We start from the raw sequence: 6,243 nt of genomic DNA on the forward strand, positions 1-6,243 counted from the left end.
AGAAAGAAAAATAAATTCTACTATTAAAAGCCTCCAAGAATATCTTCCTTGAGGTTGGTAAAATATGAGACCCATGAGAGATTGATCATGTCTCACTAAATGTCAGAGGAAGAATAGTTTTGCCCATGAAGAATACTTTAACTTAAACACTACGTAATGAGAGAGTGAGAGAAAGAGAAGATCCCTTTAAAACATATTTGTCCACTTTAAACAATTACTATTGTGACCAAAAGGACTCTTTATTTACACAGTTTTTGAAATAATTTACCCATCTCTAGCTAACATTTGTAGGAGGACTGGTTCTCAGGCTTCACTAATCATACCTCCACTGAAATACAATGTGGTGTTTTGTAACTCTAGCAGCATTAGCAGCTGTGCTAGTGACGTAAATGAATACAATTGCCTTTAAAGTCATTCTTGAAGGGGGAAAATCGAGGTTTACTCATTTGAAAAGCTTTGTTTTTAAGACCAACCCTGCATAGATCTTTGCAGAAAGCTCTTACAGGATAATTTAAGTTGCAAAATGCTAATTTAATTTGCCAATTCAGTTTGCTTGTTTACTTGTAAACAGTACTTTATTTTTACACTGAAGTCATTAAACTGGGAACTAAAATAATATATCATCCCTCTTCAATTTTATTTTCCTTTCACTTGTCATATTTACTCAGAGCTGATTGCTATTCTTTAGTAAAAGAGTTATTAATATATACTTAAAATCTTTACCACACTGTGACTTTACAAACAAGAAAAACAAATCTGTATTAGGGCCTGGTGCTGCAGCATTGCACGCACAAAACTCCCTTTTACTTGAATAGGAGTTACTGTTCAAGTGAAAGCTGTAGGATCAGGTCTAAGGGCTTGGCTACACTTGAAAGTTGCAGCGCTGGGAGTTACAGCGCTGGTCATGCAGCTGTGTAGGGCCAGCGCTGGAGTGTGGCCACACTTGCAGCACTTTCCAGCGCTGTATTGAGAGGTGCATTGTGGGCAGCTATCCCACAGAGCACCTCGTCCCATTTTGGCGCTGAGTATTGTGGGAAGGGGAAGGAAGTGTGTGGGTCATTCAGCTTCCTGTGCCAACGCCCCGTGGTGCATCGCTTCACATCCCAGCATTCAGTCTTTCCGGCAACGTTTGGCGCCATTGTGAGTGTCTTTCTGTTTTACTCTCTGTGTGTGAATCGCAATTTCTGTGGGAAATGGAGCCCGAGCTGCTGAGGACTGTGCTGATGAGTGTCGCCAGCACAACACGTTTGGCAGTCGAGCTATTCCTTCAGCTCCAAAGTGACAGTGAGGAGTCTGACGATGATATCGATATCGATTCGCCTGCCGCGTGTGACACTACAGTGCTTGTGGCATTCACGGAAATGCTCAGCACCGTTGAACGCCGCTTTTGGGCTCGGGAAACAAGCACTGAGTGGTGGGATCACATCGTCATGGAAGTCTGGGATGACGAGCAGTGGCTGCAGAACTTTCGTATGAGAAAAGCCACTTTCATGGGACTGTGTGCTGAGCTCGCCCCCACTCTGCAGCGCAAGGACACAAGATTGAGAGCTGCCCTGACGGTGGAAAAGCGGGTGGCTATTGCAATCTGGAAGCTGACAACTCCAGACAGCTACCGGTCGGTCGGGAACCAGTTTGGAGTGGGAAAGTCGACCGTTGGAATCGTGTTGATGCAAGTTTGCAAGGCAATTAATCGCATCCTGCTAAGAAAGACCGTGACTCTGGGGAACGTGCAGGACATTGTGGATGGCTTTGCACAAATGGGTTTCCCTAACTGTGGAGGGGCGATAGATTCCTATTCTGGCACCCCCCCCCACCTAGCATCAGAGTATGTTAATCAGAAGGGGTATTTCTCTATGGTTCTCCAGGCGCTTGTGGATCACCGTGGGCGTTTCATTGACATTTACACAGGCTGGCCTGGAAAGGTGCATGATGCACGCATCTTTCGGAACAGTGGCCTGTTCAGGAAGATGCAGGCAGGGACTTTTTTCCCAGACAGGAAGATCACAGTAGGGGACGTCGAAATGCCCATTGTGATCCTTGGAGACCCTGCTTACCCGTTACTGCCTTGGCTCATGAAACCCTATACAGGGAAGCTTGACAGGAGCAAGGACCGGTTCAACTACAGGCTGAGCCAGTGCCAAATGACTGTGGAGTGTGCTTTTGGCCATTTAAAGGCCCGCTGGAGATCCTTGTATGGGAAGCTAGACTTGGGGGAAAGCAGCATCCCCACGGTTATATCCGCTTGCTGTACCCTCCATAATATTTGTGAAGGGAAGGATGAAACATTCAGTCAGGCATGGACCACCGAGGTTCAAGTCCTGGAGGCTGAATATGCACAACCAGAGAGCAGGGCTAATAGAGAGGCCCAGCACAGGGCTTCAAGGATTAGGGATGCCTTGAGGGAAGAATTTGAGGCTGAAAGCCAACAGTAATGTTTGCTGCCTTGCATGGGAGTGAAGTGGAGTTTTTACACTGTTATTCTATTATCCCTAAAATGATTTGCAGTGCCTGTTTCTTTACTGTGCTAAAGTATCTTTCAGTATCTGCTATAATAAAGACTGTTTTCAAAGCCAAGAATTGTTTTATTGAAAAGAAAAAAACTTCCTTGACAGACAGACAGACAGACACACAACATGAATTGTTTTATTGAAAAGAAAAAAACTTCCTTGACAGACAGACAGACAGACACACAACATTTCATGAACACAAGAGGGCAGGGGTGTGGGTTGGTGAACTGTACAGTCACAAGTTTGCATATGTCCTGTCTGGAGTGCTGTGCAATGAATCCTGCACTTCAGGGTGCATATACTGCATGGTGATGGGGGTTGAGTGCAGAGGGTAAGGGTCGTAGTTATCAGGGCTGGTTGGTGAACGTACAGGTGTTGGAGGCAGCTGGTGGTGGTAAGAACCTGGATGCTGGGGAATGGGGGTTTGAGCTGACATTGGGGCACAAGGCAAAAAGCTTTGGGACGGGGGGGGTGGGGGAGTAGCACGGTAGTGCTCTGCTTGCATGGCTACGAGTGACTCGATAGAGTCCGCTTGGCGCGACAGGATGCTTAGCAGCTGCTCTGTGCTTTTCCTCTTGGCCACTGCATTTCTCTGGCGGATCCTGCTTTCCCTCTGGCGGATCCTGCTTTCCTTTTCTCTCCACTCCTGCAAGTTTTTACTCTCTCTAGCAGAGTGATCAATAACAGTTTTCAGCATGTCCTCCTTGCTCTTTCGGGGATTTTTCCTCAAATTCTGCAGTCTCTGTGCTGTGGTAGATCTGGTCAGTCCAGCAGTCAAGGTCACTTTAGAAAGGCAGAAATGGCAACATTTAACAGGGTAGCATTGTTTTCATTATCTCATCCAGACAGTAATTCCCACACACTGAAGGAGTTCTTAGTCCTCACTTTAGCATTCTTTTACCACACACATAACACAACAGAAGCCACGAAATGGTGAGTGAGGGGTGCTGCATCGAGGGAGAAGTGGGGCTTGAGTGATAGAGGGGTGCTGGTTGCTTCGGGGAAGTGCACCGAACAGCTGCAGTGATAGAGGGGTTGAGTGAAGATGCAGCTGCAGGGGTGATCTTCACTATCTCCCTATCTCTATCACTATCTTCACTAAAGAGTCTCCCAACATTTTTCACAGGAGTTACTCCTGGAAGATATCTCCCTGCTGCGGGTCACTAGGGAAGAGCGGGAGGCTCTTCTACAGCAATGTGGATTCTGCCCTGGACCCTATGCGGGTTGCCTGTGTGCAGCAATGGTCCCCCCACCCCTCGTGGCACAGTGGCGCGGACGCGTTAGCCTGACTGGGACAAGGACCACAGTGGCTCTCCCTATAAACCTGCGCAGGCACATTGCCCACGCTCTGGCTGAAACTTTTGAGGAGATTACTGCAGCCGATTACCGCGACGTGATAGACCACATCAATGGGCTATTCCACATCTAGGCTGGCATGCATGCAGCCCTAACCCCCCTTCCTCTCCAGAAACATTTCCACCCAGAAAATAAAAGCCGCTTACCGGTAACCCGCTCCTCTGCTTGTCCTTCTGCAACTGCTGGCTGCTGCGATTGGGTACTTTCCTCCTGGCTTGAGAAGAGCTCCTGGCTGCATGCCTCCTGGGACTCTGGGGTGTCTTCCCCCATCCCAGTAGCTTCACTCGCGTTTTTCTCCCCCCCCGCCGCCTCCGCCGCCTCCTCCTCCTCTTGTCCCCCACCCTGCTCACAAGTGTCCATCGTGGTCCTGGGATTGGCAGTGGGGTCACCCCCAAGTATCGCGTCCATCTCCCTGTAAAAACGGCAGGTCGTGGGGGCAGCTCCGGATTGGCAGTTTCCCTCACGGGCTTTGTAATAGGCACTCCGCAGCTCTTTTACTTTAACCCTGCATTGCAGCGCGTCCCGATCATGGCCCCTATCCAGCAGGGACCTTGATACCTGCTCAAAGATATCGTAATTCCTACGGCTGGAGCTCAGCTGGGACTGCACAGCTTCCTCCCCCCAAACACTAATGAGGTCCTGCAATTCGCCAGTGCTCCATGCTGGGGCTCGTTTGCCGCGTGGAGGCATGGTCACCTGTAAAGATTAACTGATTGCACTCCACACCTGGCTGCAGCAAACAGGAAGGAGATTTTTAAATTTCCCGGGGCATTTAAAGGGCGGGTCACCTGAGGCCAGAGCAGTAGAGTGCAAACTGATGAGCAGAGTGGCTGAACAGGAATTCTGGGATAACTCCTTATTCCCTGGAGGACAATTAAAGCGCTGGTGAGTGTCCACACCTGATGAGCAGCGCTGGATCACCAGCGCTGCATTCCTTATACCCCAACCCGAACGGGTTTTCAGCCAGCGCTGCAACCAGGGACTTGCAGCGCTGGTTGTGCCCTGCAAGTGTGGATGGGGTGTAATTGCAGCGCTGGAAAGCCTCCACCAGCGCTGCAACTTGTAAGTGTAGCCAAGCCCTAAGAGAGTAGTCTCCTGACTACGTACAATAGTTACTTCTCAAAAAGAAGAGAATAGCTGTTAGACATGTTATGCATTGCTGTCCTGCAGCAGACGAGCCTTTGCTCTTACTCCCTTTGAGGCCCATGGGAATTTTGCCACTTGCTTCTGTAGAATCAGGATAGGGCTTTTTATGAACAATGATCAAAAGGGTTTTCTTTTCCATGACTGATACTTCTTGTATTAAAAATGTTCAACTTTCATCTAATGACTTAATGTCACATTCTTTCTACCTTAATTGAGTAAAACTTGACTGAAGTCACTGGGAGTTTAGGTGAAAAAAGGTCTGCAATATTTGGCCATTAGAGAGAACAGCTCAGAAATATTTGTAATCTTCTTGTGTTGTAGGAGAACTCAAGACAAAAGTATACAAGGGTCCTCATTCTCTAACCATTTTGAAATAAGTAAACCTGTACACATATACCCCATTTGAAGACCTGCTCCAGCTCCTCTCTCTAATGCTCCCCTCTAAAACAATGAAGCATAATACTGGGGATTATGTTATTGATTTCCTCAAGTGCAGGGCAATGTTATTCAACTGTTGCTGTGGGAAAAGTGCTTTGTTGAAGGACTCTGGCTCTACCAATTTCTTCCTCATCTCATTTATTCTGCAGATGTAAATTGGGACGATGCAGGTAAATTTAGTCTCTAGAAATTAAAGTGGCATGTTCTTCTGTATTAGATTTTAATCTCATTTTAAGGTGTGCCAAAATTATGCAAGAAAGAAGATGGTGTGTCTTTAAATCTGTCCTAGTCTAAAGACTTAAGTTACGTATGGGACACATGATATTAAAACCCTTATTTTTTTAGGGAGAGACTATTTGCAATTTTATCTATATTCCAAGTTACTCTTTTAAAAAAAGAATGTGACTCATACCCTCTTTGGGACATACATCCCACAAGAAATATAGAGCTATGAAGCTGGAAAGTGCCACTTTGAGCTTCATTTGTGGTAACATGCAGGATACACGCACATACACAAAATATAATATTTCTAGTAAATAGCACTTGTTTAAAACAATTGAGAATTTCCTTTGTCAAAAATTTGCCAGCAGACTGGACTTTTTATAGGCAATAAACAGTAAAATGGCAGTACTCATTGATACATACCAGAACTGTTCATATGACCAAGATAATAAAACAATGATGGCTACTAAAAAAATGCTTTGAAATAGCAGTAACTAAGTTACATACTTTTAGTATTAATTTAACTACCTAAGATATAAGAACTGTCATTTTATTTTAAGTAATTTTGATCTAG

General features: G+C 46.1%; 1 protein-coding gene across 3 annotated transcripts in view; it reads left to right on the top strand.

The window, feature by feature from the left end:
* The window catches only part of WWTR1 (WW domain containing transcription regulator 1), a 122,675-nt gene that overhangs the window by 31,986 nt on the left and 84,446 nt on the right, over window positions 1-6,243 (top strand). The window lies entirely within an intron of this gene.

Source organism: Mauremys reevesii, linkage group 9 (genome assembly GCF_016161935.1).
Source record: "Mauremys reevesii isolate NIE-2019 linkage group 9, ASM1616193v1, whole genome shotgun sequence".
In the NCBI taxonomy this organism is placed as follows: domain Eukaryota; kingdom Metazoa; phylum Chordata; order Testudines; family Geoemydidae; genus Mauremys; species Mauremys reevesii.